Source organism: Mustela lutreola, chromosome 14 (genome assembly GCF_030435805.1).
Source record: "Mustela lutreola isolate mMusLut2 chromosome 14, mMusLut2.pri, whole genome shotgun sequence".
NCBI lineage: Eukaryota > Metazoa > Chordata > Mammalia > Carnivora > Mustelidae > Mustela > Mustela lutreola.
Window position 1 is genome coordinate 67,057,949 of NC_081303.1, and position 16,387 is coordinate 67,074,335.

Here is a 16,387-nt window from a genome sequence, read left to right on the forward strand (position 1 = left end):
AGATGGAGAGGGTGAAGAGAAATGTCGGAACAAAGGATTTTTTTTTTAAAAATCTCTAAAGGTTTGAATTGGTGGGAAGGAGCCAGTTAACAGAGAGAGTTTGAAAACTCAGGATCACAGGGGCCTGAAGGGCTAATCACAGGCAGAGTCTAGGGTGCTGCTCTCTGGGCGGGCGCAGGTCTAAGGGGCTTCCAGGAGGTGGGACATAGGGGACTTCTCTGTGGACATCCAGCGGGGTGACCTGGGCTGGCCGAGGGGGCCAGGCATGGGCACACGTGGCACTCTGGTGGAGAGGGAGGTCGGTGATGAAGGGACATGGTTATGTGCCTCCTGACGCCTTCCGGGGATCAAACCTCCCCTCACCTCCACCCCCACAAAAGCACGTTCCCTGGGCCGCATGTGACGCTGGAAAGTCACCCAGTCTTACCGGGCCTCATACAGAAAATGCGGAGAGAGGGCTGGATGCTGTCCGAGGTCCTTTCCGGTTCAACAACCGTTGAAGTTGCTTGTGACGGGTTTAATGGCTCTGCTGTTCGCGGGGGTCTCCGGAGGGAATAACTTTATGCAGTGATGCTTCTGACTCCCAGGGAAGCCTCTGGCCAAGTCTGATATGGAGGACGCGGCTTTGGGATGGTGGGGAGGCGTGCAAGTGGGTATTTGTTCACCCTCAGGAAGCTCTGCTGCCCGATCTAGGTCTGGTTGAGCCAAGCACCGCGGTGACATCTGTCTGCGAGGAGAGACGTGCTTCCAGCACCGGCGCTGGGTGGCACACGCAGAAGTGACAACAGCAGAAAATTGGCCGGGTGGGGCAGGGGTTGCTGGTGAGGTGATCGGATTTCTCAATTATTTCTCTACGCCGACCAGTTCGGGCTGAAACAGCAGCTGGGGCTCTTTAGTTTTGCAGGGAGGAGGTCTCAGGAGAGATGCTACAGGCCATCTTTCAATTTGGACTGGGGTGTAGGGGGGTGTTGCTGGGTGATGAATGCGTGTGTAAAAAACCAGGTATGGCTTTATTTTCCAAGCTGGTGGAGCAGGTCATGTCAATGACATTAGTTTTTTTTAAAAGAAGCAAAGCAAACAAGCAAAATACTCTGTTTGGGTCTGTAATAGTGTTCATATGTGTTGTCTGTTGGGGGCAGGGGGCTGAAATCCCAAATCAATAAGGTCATTGAGTTATCTCCGTCAAGGGTTTAAGGCTATTACTTTAAGTGCGCACCGGGCAGTCGGCTGTGCTGGCGGTAATCAGCTTCGGCCTCATTGGGCATATTGATCTCCTCCAGTGCTATCTGGTGTTCTGGAAACATCAGCGACGTTTTACCCCTACCCTTCCTCCTTCTCCCTCCTCCTCTTCCCGAGGCTTCTGAAAAGCAAAAACACAATTCTCTCTGCTGGCTGCGCGGCAAGTTTTCCACTTCACATCATCATCATTTGTTCTAAAAGCAAAATGCAATTTTCTGCGACTCTTTACACTTCTGTGTGTGCGCGTATGTGTGCATGCACGTGCACACACACACACACACACACACACACAGCCTCTGTGTTCAACAATGTGCTTTTTAATATAGCGAAGGAGCAGAGACAACAGGTCTACTATAGTCTCCCAATATCCCAGGGCAGGGAAGCTGTTCCCAGTCCAGCAAGGAACATTGTGCCCATTGAGGCAGCTGCCTAGCTCTGGGCGGCTCACAATCCCGAGCTTTGTGACCACCAAAGAATCATGGCCTGTACCCGTCTCCTTGGACCCCACCCTGCCGGCCCCCAAAGGTCACTGACAGTGATGTCACGGAAAAGCATGTGGTTGCAGAGCCGGTCCTCAGAAGCGCTGGAAACCTTGGATCCCTGGAAGCTGGGGCACTTACCCGCTCCCTGCCATCGCGGCCCCAGCCCCGAGCCCTGGAGAATTTCTTAGGTGCCCCCAGCCTCGAGGTAGCACAGCAGGGGAGGGACACCCCCCGCCCGGCCTGAGTGGCCTGAGTGGGACTGTGAGCCCAGAAGGTGTGGCAGTCTGCCAGCTCCACTCTCCATGACACCCATGGGAGTCAGAGAGGACTGAGCTAGGGGAACCCTGACCTCTCCCCTTAGACCTCCTGCTGCTCATCGGCTTTAACCCTGTTCTTGCCGGACTCGGTTCCATGTCTTGCATTCGTTTGCTTTTTTGATCCCTCTCTCTCCCCCCTTTACCCTCTGCAGAACTGACAGACACAGGGGTACGTGTACACACACACACACACACACACACACACACACACACACACACCACTGTTCCCATTAAACCACTCTGAGAGGGTCAGCCTCATCCGACTAAGACCAGAGAACCCACCGGAGGGGAGTAGTGCTGTTAGCTGGAGCCTGTCCACACCTGCCTAAGGCTGGGGACAGGGAGCTCCTGGATGCTCTGGGGCAATAGAGAGAGAATCCTATAGGAAACAGCAACATTTATAGGAAAATCCCGCTGACTGGCAGCTGTCCGTGGGTCCAAAGCATTCCACATACATCAGAAAGGAACTGTCTCTGTTACATTTTAGCGGTAAAGAAAGGCGGGTCTCCTCGATGGGGGCAAACGCTTGGGTGGTTGACTTGAAACCAGGCTTTGACTCCAAATCTGAGACCCTCAGGATTATCCTGAGGCTTAGTCATGACAACAGGTGACCAGGGAGGATTGTCTGTGCTCTGGAAGGGACGACATGGGATGCTGAGTGTGTGTGTGGCGGGGGCTGGCGTTTAAGGAATTGGGAGCCCCGCGATGTCGCCCTCCCTGGCACTTGTCTCTTCCTCTCTTCTCGGGACCAGGACCTTCAACTTAACTCTGCCCTAACCTCTGCTGGGACTCCCACCGCCCAGCAGCCCACTGCTGGCAGGACAGCTCCCCGGCTTCCATCCTGACAGCTCTACTCTGCTTCCCTCCCCACTCAGGCCTCCCTCTGCCTCACTTGCTATGCCTCAAACCTCTGCGTTCTTCTGACTGCCAGCCTGGGCGTTGGCTATACCCTTTGCCTGACACGTCTCCTTCCCCCCACTCTTTTCGGGGACCTCCTCTGATCTTCTGAGTCCCAACTTGTGACGCTGTCCCTAATCCGCACCCCCATGGTCTTCCCCAAACACTGCACACCTAACCTTGCTAAGTATGAGCACAGCTGTATTTTAGAAGGATCACCGTATCGGTACTGTAGACATTGGCGGATGATCCGCTAAGGGCTGGGAGAGAGGACATTTGCAGTCTGTTGGCAACCATTCTGGGGAAAGGGGGCCAGGGCGGGGGATGGGAAGAAGGGTTCTTGGCTGGGGGTGGGGACAGTTTCTGAGGTGGACCCCCCCCCCCCATCGCCACCAGGGTCAGACTAAAGGAGGCTAGCACCTGTCCAAGGTGGGTTTCGAGAAAGTTTTCCTCTAGACCAGGGGCTTCCTGAGAAGACCTTTGGAAGACCCTTTCAACCCTTTAACTGATTCTGTTATAACTGTGACATCCTTCGGGTTGCTCAGAAGGCAGGAGCTCTAAAAATAGAAAGCCTTATTATTACTGATTAAATCTCTTTCCACCTACAGAATTTTCTGAAAGTAACAAGAAGAGGAAGCCTGAGTCTGTGCCGAAGCGTTCAGGGAGCAGAGATGTATTGAGAGGTGATGAGGGAAGGCACAGAGAATGTGAGGCCAGGCAGGTGAGAAGGGGTTGGGGGAAACCCACTGATCAAACACACGGATGGGTAAAGGGACTTTCTGGAGGGTGTGGTGCCTCCCAGGGATGAGCCCCTGAACGTAGAGTTCCCACTGAGGCCATTGCCTGAGCCATGGGAGGACAGCGGGCCTCCAGGTGCACCCTGCTGCCCACCCCCCCCCCCGGGGGATGCATGAATGCTCCCATGGCTGTGATAGGTGTGCAGCTCACTTCCCCACTCTCCTGCCTCCTGATGCATTTCATGCCCATGAAGTTGACCTGCAAAGCCCACTGCAGCCTTGCAGTTTCCAAGGACGGCATCCACGGTGGCTAAGGACCTATAAAGTCACAAGAAGAGATGAGACTGAAGGAGAGAAGATGCAGAAAATACCCTATTTGCACAGTTTATATATTTTTAAAAAATGATTCCCCCAAAATGAATCAGGGTCAGGTATTACAAACCTGGATTCATCCTGTAGCTCTGCCCTAGAATAATTTAGAATGATTTAGAATGAAAAAGTCCAAGTTACTTTCCATATGTCTCCTGTAGATTCTCTTCGTGGCTTAGTTCCGTGGCCTCGGGGCCGTCCCCAGGCATCCCTGTAGGAGCGGCCTTATCGCCATGGACCACACCAGGACTTCGCAGTCAGGCTTGAAACCTGGCCCTTCTAATAACCGGCTTGGGCTCTGAAATGGAATTATTCCAAATTGCCATTTGTTCATAGGTTAAAAATGACTGGATAGCAACATTTTCACGTGGCTCGACATCAGAACTCCTCTGAGTTTCCTTTTCCACACAATGGAGATCATGAAGGAGTTGCAGCTTAACGGGTAGAGAGTTTCAGTGTTGCAAGATGAAACGAGTTCTGGAGATTGGTGGCACAGCAGTGTGAACGTACAATGTGGAAACTTAACCAAGTAGACGTTAAAGATCTTGGTTCTTTAGTGATTGAGGAATCAGGCGGCATCCAGTCCAGCATCTAGGAAGGGTTATGAAAGACTTTTATAGTTAGAAGGGAGCAGGGACAAGGAGGTTATACTAGGTCATGAGAAGCTTACTTTTTCTTTAGGGGGTGTCAGGGGTTTTATAAGGCAGATCACCTACCCAAGGCTGCTCAGGGGGTTCCTGATTGGCTGGTTTACATATTCCGTCTCTGGTAGAGCAGAAACTGTAATTGAGTTGACTGGGTTTGGTGACATGGGATTAGCATAAGCAACTCCATTTTGAACCTGTCATCAACACGACTGGACTCTGCCCTTAAAAATGGTGAGCTAGTTGGGGCCCCTGGGTTGCTCAGTCAGCTGAGTGTCTGCCTTCAGCTCAGGTCATGATCTTGGGGTCCTGGGTTCCCTGCTCAGCAGGGAGCCGGCATCTCCTCTCCCTCTGCCCTTCCCTCTTATTGTGCTCTCTCTCTCTCTCAAATGAATAGATAAAATCTTTAAAAAAGAAGAAAAAAAAAAAGGTTGACATGCTAAGTTTTGCTATGTTTTACCACAGCAGAGATAATAGGGGTGCCTGGGTGGCTCAGTCATTAAGGGTCTGCCTTCGGCTCAGGTCGTGATCCCAGGTCCTGGGATCGAGTCCGAAATCGGGCTCCCTGCTCAGCGAGGAGCCTGCCTCTCCCTCTGCCTGCTGCTCCCCCTGCTTGTGTGTGCACTCTCTCTCTGACAAATAAATCTTAAAACAAACAAACAAACCCAGAAATAATAAAGTGGCCCTCACCTCACATTGAAGATGGGCTAAGAACAAGTGTGTAACTTTGCACAGCTCCTGTGCACCGCAGACATGCAGCTTGATACATGTTAACTAACTTATTTTCTTTCTTTCTTTCTCTCTCTCTTTCTCTCTTCCCCTCTCTCTCTCTCTCTCTCTCTTTCTCTCTTTCTTTCTTGTAGTCTCTTTGCATGGAGCCCAGTGCAGTGCTTGAACTCACAACCCTAGGATCTGGACCTGAGCTGAAACTAGGAGTTTGCCATTTAACCCGCGGAGCCACCCAGGCACCCCCAGATAAATGTTAACATTTATTAGTACCGTTAGTCTTGATAGTTTCTGGTTCCCCAAATTGTGATTCTCTATCCCAGGGCTAAAATCAAGTTGTTTCTCTAGGAAAGGGAAACCCTATAGGGCAGCATCACCTAGCAGAATCTCCAAACACATTCCTCACTGGCATTAGGTTCTCCCTGCGGCTCGAATCTGCATGTCTTTATAATAAGAACAGAGAATGCTCATCTTAATGCAAATGAGCTCACTTGAGCCCGCAAAACTCCAGGGAACGGGTCTAATTATTTTCATCACTTGTCTGAAGTCGCATAGCTAGTAAGTGTCACTCCACATAAAGCCGTTTGTTCCAGAGCCTATGTTCACCCCCAAGTCATGGCCTCCCCCCAGCCCACCATTGCTTTAGAATCTCTAGCTTATGGTCCATTTCGGCAGCGGGTCTCTCTTTACCTGTGGCCGGTGAAACTCCTTAGGTCTTCTTCTCCTGTAATGCCAGCCAGCAGCTCAGATTTGCAGGACATGTGTATTTCAGATGTAGGAAGCACACGCCTGGGCGGTGCTCCCGTCGGGAGGACTCTGGAAGGGCTCTAGAGGTCACTGGTTATGCGTGAGACCACTCGGTTCCGACGTGTATCCCCTCAGAGCTCTGTGGGGCACCCCCTTCTCCCGGAAGTTCTGTTTAGTAGCTTTGCATGGCTCTTCCTCACCAATTAACTGAAGTAATATAGGCACAGAAGAAGAAATCCTCGAGCAGTGAAGAACAATAGCAAATGAAAAGTAGAGATGTCCTTTCCCTTCCCTCACCTCTGTCTAGTCTCTGGTTCTTCTGCAGGTGATTTCCAGACTTGAACCATCAAAATGCTTTAATGCCTTGCTCTTGGTTTTTCAATTTTAAACAGGGTTTATTGATTTCTCACCGTAAGAGAGGAAGACTGTAACTCCTTTGCAGTAACTGTAACCCTCCTAATTTTACTTTTTTGTTGTTCTTCCCCAGCATAATTTTATTTATTTTTTCAAATTTTAAATAATATATTTAAATTTGTATTTCCAAAAGATGATCTTTCTCAACACCTCAACTTCAGATAGTACTTTCTGATTTTGCAAAGTGAGGAATTCACCTCCCAGCACATTTGGATGTCTATCAGCTGTTCTCTTGCTTTTCCATTGCTCATTTGAAATATTTACACTCTGTTCCATAACTATAATTAGGTTTCATATGTTTGCTGTAGATGCTGATTTTACAGATTAAAAATCAACGAGTATTTATGTTATGAATATTTAATCATTATTCTCCCCAGAACCAAGCGGTGTGATTAGACCCATAGAAAGATGTCGTTCTCTCTCTTTTTGAAAGATTTTATTTTTATTTATTTATTTGAGAGAGAGCGAGTATGAACAGGGTGAGGGGCAGAGGGAGAAGCACACTCCCCATTGAACAGGGAGCCCGATGCGGGGCTTGATCCCAGGACCCTGGGATCATGCCCTGAGCTGATGGCAGATGCCTAATCGACTGAGCCACCCAGGTGCCCCTAAAGATGTAATTCTCTTGTCGAAGGAATTAAACATGGAGGCCATTTGACTGAGGTAGCTGTAATTCTTGGTAGCCTACCTAATTAAAACCTAAACCAGAGTCAATTCCTATCAATGTATTTGTATCCAAGAAAGCAAAATTTGAGTGCAACCAATCACAGCAGCCAACTAGGCTTTCCTAAATATGACAACTGCTTCAGCTTTAGAAGAAATAATTTCCTTGTTTTGCGTATATGTCTGCTCTATAAAACTCTCTCCTCTAGTTCCTGTCTACTAGGTGCCCCTAACCATTTTAGGCTTGCCACTGGTGGATTCCAACTGATGTCTGCTCAAATAAACTCTTCAAAAATTTAATGGGGCCCCTGGGTGGGTCAGTTGGTTGGGGATCCAACTCTTCATTTTGGCTCAGGTTCTGATCTTAGGGTTGTGAGATTGAGCCCTGTGTTGGGCTCCATGCTGGGTGTGGAAACTGTTTAAGATTCTCTCTTTCCCTTTCCTTCCTTGTTCCCCCACCCCAACTCGTGGATGCGCGTGCGCTCTCTCTCTTAGAAAAAAAATTTCATGTACCTCAGTTTATCTTTTTAACACTATCTTGTTAAGACTTTCCCATTCAAAGGAGAATGTTCCCAGAATCAATGTCAGGTGGATTCTGTTTTCATACCTTCTGTCCATGCTCAGAACAGTGACACATTTTTATTTTTGTATATTTAGACTGTGTTTTTTTTTTATAAAACTTTTTGGTAATTTCATTTTCCCTGATATTCCTAACTACCTTTCCTTCTCATTCACAAACAATGCTACTCTTTTTTTTTTTTTTTGAAAGATTTTATTTATTTATTTGACATAGAGCGAGAACACAAGTAGGCAGAGAGGCGGGCAGAGGGAGAGGAGGAACCAGGCTCCCCACTGAGCAGAGAGCCCGATGTGGGGCTTGATCCCAGAACCTTGGGATCATGACCTGAGCTGAAGGCAGATGCTTAACCATCTGAGTCCCCCAGGTGCCCCAGTGCTATTCTTTTTAGATCATCCTGCTTCTCATTCCAATTTCTTGTTACAGGAAATTTCCTTGATTTTTTAAAAAAATCAAAATAAAAAATCAAAATCAGCTGAAACACGAAAGTTATGAACACTCCTAGCATGGGTGGGGGCATCCAGGAAGCAGCCAAAACTGTTCCAGGTTTCCCGAATCATAGAAGCAGCATGAAATTCCATGTGGCCTCCTGGAGAAGGAACTGGATCTGGGCTTCGTGTTCTTGTTTGCACATACCACTTAGTTCCTCTGCACCTCGTAAAACAGGGGGAAAAAATCAGCCTCCATAAAACAATGATGGGTATCATTTTATGGAGCATGTATGAGGTGCTAAGAACAACACTAAGCACTGTGTATACGTTACCTTGGTCCATCTCCAAAACAACCCCATGAACTAGGGCTAACCATCATTGCAATTTCAGACACAAGGGGCTGAGATTTAGCGAGACTAAGCAATTTCTCAATGTGGTGAGAGGCAAGGCTTGAACCCAGGTGGCCTGACTCCAAAATCCACACTCTCCTGAGCTGTGTTCTGTTTCTGTGAAAGAACATCCCAGCTCCCTTTCCACAATTACTACTTGCCAGTGATCCTGTGAGCGTTTTTTCCATTAAGTATTGATAGTAACTACTTTCAGAGCCATGAATTTTGAGGGAGGGCCCTTGACTCTTGAAGACACTCTTCTCAAAGGGGTCTGTCTTCCTTTCTTAATGTGCTTGCTTGTTTTCTAGGTCCCCTAGAGAACTGTCAAAACAGGATATCAATTCATTTCACTTCCAGGTTACTTTTACTCTCTCTGAGCCCCATGCTCAACTCTCCGATTTCTCTTTGTTTGACTAGAGCATGCTTTCTTTCTTTTTTATTTTTTAACAAGATTTTTATTTATTTATTTGACAGAGAGAGACAGAGAGCGCACACAAGCAGGGGAAGCTACAGGCAGAGGGAGAGGGAGAAGCAGGCTCTCCGCCAAGCATGGAGCCTATAGGGGCGGGGGCATGATCCCAGGACTCCAGGATCATGACCTGAGCCAAAGGCAGACGCTCAACCGACTGAGACACCCAGAAAAGCTTTCAAATAATCACTATTAAAAGGTTGCCGTGGATGTCAAATGTCTGATCTTCTGCATACAGTCTGATACATGTTGCTTTACAGATAACCAGCTTTGTTTTTTCTAAATGTTTAGGTTTTTATGTATCTTTGACGTTTCGAAGCTCTTACTGGGATATATTTGAGTGGAGGGTCTGATCTGTGGTTTTCGTAAGCTCCAGGCATTGTCCTTCTTCCTTTGTTTTATCATTTTCTCTGTTCTCACTTTTGGGAATGCTCATTAAAAGGATGGTCCACTTACTGAGTTGATCCTTTAAGTCTCAACTTTTTGTCAAAAATTTTCCATCTCTTTGTCCTTCTGATTTACATGGGCTGGAGGTCTTTCTGAATTTGTCCTCCAGTTGTTCTATTAACCTTTTTCTCTTTAGCCGCTGTGTTTGTCATTTCCAGTCTCTTGCTGTCTGGATGTTTTATTTTTACAGTAACTTTTTTTGTTTTATTTGTGTACTATCTCCCTGAATCTTTCTGAACACGGGAATTAGAATTATTTAAAAGGTCTCTTCTGTTTTGTTTTCTCTGGGGTATTTTATTTCTTCATCTAGATTCTTCTGTGATGCTGATTTTTCTCAAATACCTAGTAGTCTTTGGAATTCCACTCCTATTTTTTTGAATGAAGGAGAAAGTTTATTAATCTCTGAAGCCAGCATGAATTTCCTTTGTGGATGTGGAGGCCTGTTTGTTTACCAGGTCTCTCTCCTCAGTGGAAGACAATTAAGGTCATAGACAAAATGTCTGCACTCATGCTAGTTAAAGTCTTAGAGATACAAATATCATATATATAATGGGATAAATAAATGTAAAATTTTGATAAGATTTGGTGAGAAATAGCGGGGTTTATGAAGTAGTGTAGTGGGGGGATTTAATTTAGATTGGAGTTTTAGGAACGGATTTGCTGATGAGGCGACATTTATACTGGGTCCAGGAAAATCGGTTGGAGTTGCCTGATAGAGTTGGCATGAGAGCCTTTCAAGCAGCAAGGATAGCGTGGTTAAAGACCCTGGGGCAGAAAGGGTGTGGCATGTGGTAGGCACTGGAAGGACAGCTGGGCATCTATGACACAGTGACAGAGGTCAAAGAATATGAGTTTAGTGTAAAGAAGGAGCCAGCGGCCAGGTCATGGGACCTTAAAGATCAAGTTATGGTAAAGGAAGTTACTTTTCAGTTCAATTATATATCATTGAAGGATTTTAATCATAGGAGTAATACAATCAAATCCACATTTTTAAAAAATCTGGCTATTGTGTGGCTAATGGAATGGAATGGAGAGCTAAGTGGAGGAAAGGAGGTTTTTGTAGTCGTCCAGGCTGAAAACGATGGAGACCGAGCTCGGTACGTTGAAGGTGAAGAGAAGGGGCGCCTGGCGGCTCAGTTCTTAAGCGTCTGCCTTGGGCTCAGGTCATGATCCCAGGGTCCTGTGTTCGAGTTCCACATTGGGCTCCCTGCTCAGCAGAGAGCCTGCTTCTCCCTCTCCCGCTTCCCCTGCTGTGTTCCTCTCTTGCTGTTTCTCTGTTAAATAAATAATCTTAAAAAAAAAAAAAAAGTAAAGATGAAGAGAAGAAGTGACAGAGTTGGGTGGGGGATGAAGTAAAAGGAGCAGGAGGGGAAGTATCATGACACACATCCAAGTGTCATGGATGACTTACATTGCTGGCTTGAGTAACATGGTGACTAGAGAGGCCATCTGGGGGTGGAAGACCCTGGAAGAAAAGCAATTTGCAGGCAAGATCCCGTGTTTAGTTGGATTATGGCAGGTGTGAAATGATTGTGAGACATCCAAGCATAGAGGTCTCGAGGGCCTGAGAATCCTTGGGTCTAGAGAGGATCGTGCCCAGGAGGCCGAAGGATCGATCTTAACGAGAGAAGAGAACAGTCGGTGGAGTTGACTGCTGTCCCATTGTCGAAGAAACGGTAGCTAAAGCGTATTAATTCAAATCTGAAACAAAGAGGTTTTTGGTGACCTTGGAAGGAGTGGTCTTATCAGAGTGGTGGCCGTGGAGGCAGACTATGTGGACTGAGAAGCAAGTGGAAGGTGAGCAGACTGATGGCGGTGGGGGTTGGGGGGAGGCTGCTTAGCACCTTCGGGAAAGGGAAGAGAGGAGCAATGGCTAAATGGAAGTGTAGCATAATACAGATTTCCGCACCAAAATTATTCCCTAGATTATGCCTTGAGAAGGGCAGGAGCCATTTCCTATACTTCTTTCTGTCCCCTAGGCCAGCACAGTGGCTGGAATGTGGGAGATAATCAAACCATGCTTATTGAACCTCCAGGAATATACGAAGCCCTAGAGGGGGAGCCGCTCTAATGCTCCGTGGCAGGGAGAGCCGGCTCAGCACCTGGCCTGCAGTGCATCCCAGACCGTCTGTCAACAGTTGTGACTTGTGTGACTTGCCACCGTCAGCCTGACCTCTTGGGGTTAAACTGCTGAAGGTTCTACCTGAGAAGGAGCAGAAGGCTCCCGTGGGCCTGCTGATAAACCCCAGGCTTGAACAGTCCTCTTGAGATAAGAACAGATGTTTCCTTACGTTTAACGAGTACCTACTACGCCCTGTGTTTTCACGCGTTTTTCTCATCTTTTCACAAGTCTCTCATATTCCCAACCGCCGTTCGCATTTCACAGATGAGAGCATGAAAGCACCGAGAAGGTAAATGTATTTCCTGATGGGCTGTCAGCGGCCGAGTCAGGATTTGAACCCAGGTCTTCTGATTTCAGCGGAGGCCCACAGGGCTCTAGGAAGGCATATGGGAAATCCGCAGGATAGAAGAGGCGCAAGACGGGTTTTCATGGTCCAAGGAGCTTGAGAGCTCATCTTTTCAGTGACTTTTGAGGGACACGAAAAGCAGATGGTAATTAAATGCTCACGGGCGGGCGGAAGTGGAGGAGCGAGGAGGGAAGGATAGCGGAAGAGCTTGAGTCATTCATGGGACAAGATCCGAGATCCGGTGGTAGGGCCCCCGAGGGGCTGCACCAAGGGGATGCTCAGAAAACCTTCGTTTTTGGCTCCAACCTTACAGCTTTTCCAGGGAGGTGAGGATTCCAGGATTTGTTGTTTGTTTGATCTGCTGTTCCTCAACTATGTGCCTTATAAAATGTATGAGGGGAAGAGGCTGTGACCACTGACGTACCAAGGGCAGGAAACAATACATCCAGAGGAATAAAGAATATTCTGTTAAAATTTTAAAAATATTTTAATTATCTTTCTCCTTGTAAATGTAATCGGTAATAGGAAAACGTAATAGGGAACTCATAAAATATTGAGAATTTTGCAGAAGAAAATAAAAATCACCTCAAACTTCCATGACCTAGAGTCAGTCGTTCTGTGAATTCTGCCGTCTTCCAGTCTAAAGAATATTTTTGAAGAAGTCCAAGGCTCCTTTGAGTTCACATTAAATATTTAAAGGGAACTTAGACGGTCCCTCCTTTTTCCTGCAGGCAGTAACATTGATCTTACATGAACAGGGGAAGAGAAGAGCCTAGTTTTCCTTAAAAATCCCCAGAAAAAGAATATTCTTAGCCACTCATGCTATGACATTCCAGAGGACCTCACATCCTGGTAGAAGGGAACCCTCCAGTTCCAAATATAAACCCTCCTCTTCCTCAGATCCAACTCGTCTCGTCCTGGCAATGGTAGAAATATCGACATAGTCAATAAACCCCAAAATAGCCACTCAATTTGCCCTTGAGGCAACTACTATTTTACAGAAGGAGTGAGAGCCCAAAGAGGAGCTAAAGCCCAGAAGGAAACAGGCTCTCTTCACCCTGATGATCATCTCAGGACCTCCCTTACACTGATGAACCAGCAGGAGGGAAGAAAAAGGGAATGAAGGTTAAGGAGGAGACAGTTAGGGACCATTGGAAACGGAAGCTCTTTTCATAACAGAATCGTAAAAATGTCTGTGAACAGATGTTCTTGTCTTAAAAAAAAAAAAAAAAAGGCCAAGGATCTCACAGCTGGCCGGGGTCCGCTGCACCCAAAACCGAAGATAGTAAGACTCCGTGGCAGAAGGCAATGCGGATAAGACACCCAGTCTAGCATCCGTGGCACGCGAGAACTCGTGACGCATGAATCCCCTTTCTTGCTGCATCTAATGAGCTTTCCTTGCCCTGGTAGCCTCCTGGGCTGTGCGGCATGTCCTCGGAGGGACAGACCATATTTTAAGAGAGTAGCGAAGCTTGATGGTATGGAAATCAATGTTGGCATTGCCCTTCCATTCGCAGTGTGCAGACCCGGGTTCTCCACATCGGCAGGACTCGTGGAGAACGTCGTCCAGCAAGAGGCCATGCCAACCCGAGTTGTAAGAGTTCTCCTTGAAGTCGTTCATCGGTGAGTACGAATAAAACCCATGTCTCTAGTTTTTTGGTAAATTCACGAACTGCTTTTGCCCAGATTTTTGCACATGCTTTTAGCTTTAAAAAAACAGCGGGGGGCTAGCAGGTTAAGTAGCCAGGGGGCATCGTCAACTGCAAGAGTTGCAGAAACTCTAGAGATACTCAGGATACATGCCAGCCAGCAGAGCGCAGCCAGGAGAGGCTGGCCGGAGAGGCAGGCATCCCCGGTACTGTTTGCTCGTGCCCTTTGGTGCTTCCTCTGCGTCTGTCCATCCGTCTATCCGTGTTTGCATTTCCTCCACCCCCATCCCTTGTGCATCCCCACCCCCCTTTTCCCATCTGCAGGCTCCCTATTCTTATCAAAAGCTGCTCCTCTTCTCCAGATCATGTAATGCCCGTTACCATGGCACCCGGTACTTCACGTTATTAAGACAATCTCTTTATTAGTAAGCCCGCTCCTCCCAGGATGCCAGGCGCTTCATCTTTGACAAGATGATGAACCTGTGTCCTGGGAGGCTTAGGCACTGTCAGGGGGTCAGGACAGACAGGCTCAGAGAGCTTGGACCTCACACCCCACTCGTGGATCGTGCCTCACGGCTTCCTGGGTGACTGGGACGCACAGTCCTGTCTCCTTTTCTTTTCATCACGCACTTGTAATAATTATACATGTTATCACGCTTCACATTTTACAAAAGGCTTTCAAATACATCCCTGCCTTCAATGCTCACAGTGTCCCTGCGAACTAAGAATTTTGTGCTCATTTTAAAGGCTGAAGGAACTGGGAGCTGACGTTCAGGCAATCTGACTGTTCAAGGTCATACAGACATTCAGCACCAATGGCAAAGCTACGGCCACCCCTCTTTCATCGACAGATGGATAGACAGGCACACAGAGAGACAGACGAAACATTCTATGCCTTTTGGGGGCTCAAGAATCATTTGTTGATTTATTGGACTAAATGTGTGCTCTTCTGAATCAAATGTGACGTTACTGACTCACCATCACTGGCTTTGGAGACTATTTTCCCAGAACGGATTAGCTTCAACAGTTTCTTTTTGTCCCCCACCCCCCTTTTTTTTTTTTTTTGAGTTCCTAGCAGGTGCTAGGCATGATGGATGGCATGATGGGAGTGTTGGGGGGTACAAGAGTGTCCTGTATCACCTGTATTCCTGGGCAGTGCAGGATGGGTGAAACACACGCTACCCGCAAAGCTATCATCTAGCACAGAGTGTGATAAAAGCCAGTCGTCCATTCACCAACGATTGGTTGCCTACCAGCCATGACCCAGGATTCAATGATGAATAAAAGAGATATGGGCCTTGCTCTTATGGAGCGTTCTGTCTGTGGAAGGAGACAGGAGTTAAGCAAAGAGTTACACAACCGTTGAATTGTAATTGGGATGTGTGCTGGCCAGGGAGAGTGGAGGTAGAACCAGAGCGTGGAGGGGGCAGGGATGGCGGTGTGTGGCACGGAAAGCTTCCTAAGGAAAAGTCTTAGATCCACAGAGGTGGGAGGATATGTCTCACTGCCCCCCACCCCCCGAGGAAACTGAGGTCCCTGCCTCATCACAATTAGGCCAAGCCCTCAGTGGACATTGAGAAAAGAGCATGAGTTTCAAAGGGCACGGAGGATGGGTTTTTAGTAGCAGGAAGTTCAGTGATATTCATCTGTGGATGTGTTTCGTGTTGAGAAATCTCAGAGGTCCCAAGGCTAAGGTAGAAGTGGGTCACGACAAGGAGGTACTCAACACTGGGAGGTGGGGGGGTGGGAGTTTTAAGAGCTGGGAGAGAGAAGGAGATACAGACAGCCATGCCAGGAGAAGTGGGGGAGGGGGAGGAGAGAGAGAGAAAGAGAAAGAGAAAGAGAAAGAGAGAGAGACTTAGCTGGAAGCATCAGGAAGAGGGGGCATGCAGGTGCCCAGAGAAGGACCAGCTAGGACTCAGCTAATGGGGACGGATAGTGGGACGGACGGTGTTGCAGGAGGACAAAGCAGCGTGAGCGAAAGCAGAGAATAAAGGAGGAGTGTGCCCGTGTGTTTGGGGCAGAGCCCGCTGTGCACCTTTCTGGAGACTAGCGTGTGCTGAGTCAAGGGGAGGGCTGAAGGTTTGGAAAAGTGGAAGGGGGCCCAGGGTAGATAGCTCCGTGGGCAGGGAGCCGCCGTGAGGAGTATCCAGTCTGGGGAGTCCCCTCCGAGCCATGCGTTAGTAGATTGATCTGTCGGCCATACGCAGGATGGATGGGAGGGAAGGCGGGACCTGCCCCTTCACCCCCCTGCCACGGTCCTCCGGGGCTGCCAGGGCCAAACTGATCCGTAAATGGCACTTCTAACTCCGCCCTCTGCCTCCTTTCCAATGGAAAAGGGGTGATGAATTTTTAGCCCTAATCGTGATTGCTTTTTTAAATTACCTAGCATGACCGATCCTTCCCTGAAATACAGAAAGGGTGTACCCCTGCCTGTCAAACAGCTGGGAAGTAATGGATGTTCCAGAACTACTGAGAAGATTAACTGAATTTCCTCCCTTCCTGCTTTAGCTTTTGGTGGTCTGAAGTCCTTGGGGATTGTTTTCTTCCGCTGGGATGTCCTCTCCGCCACCCCTGCCTTTTCCACCTTTGATTTCAGAGCCCTTCCAGTCTTGGCTGGCTCAAGCCTGTGAAGGATCTAGACCAGCCGCATCCGCGTGGGTCCGAGGGGGGAGGGGGCGGCATCGGCCTCAGACGGAGGCTTTGATTAGGCGGCACAAAG

General features: G+C 48.1%; 1 protein-coding gene across 7 annotated transcripts in view; it reads left to right on the top strand.

The window, feature by feature from the left end:
• Positions 1-16,387, top strand: part of RXRG (retinoid X receptor gamma) — a 213,299-nt gene that overhangs the window by 146,822 nt on the left and 50,090 nt on the right. For 5 of the 7 annotated variants that reach the window (XM_059146737.1, XM_059146741.1, XM_059146744.1 and 2 more), the window contains 2 exons: positions 3,544-3,656; positions 13,534-13,639. The gene's annotated coding sequence lies outside the window, so the exon portion shown is untranslated. The remainder of the gene's footprint in view (positions 1-3,543; positions 3,657-13,533; positions 13,640-16,387) is intronic. The other 2 variants (XM_059146739.1, XM_059146738.1) reach the window with 1 other exon arrangement.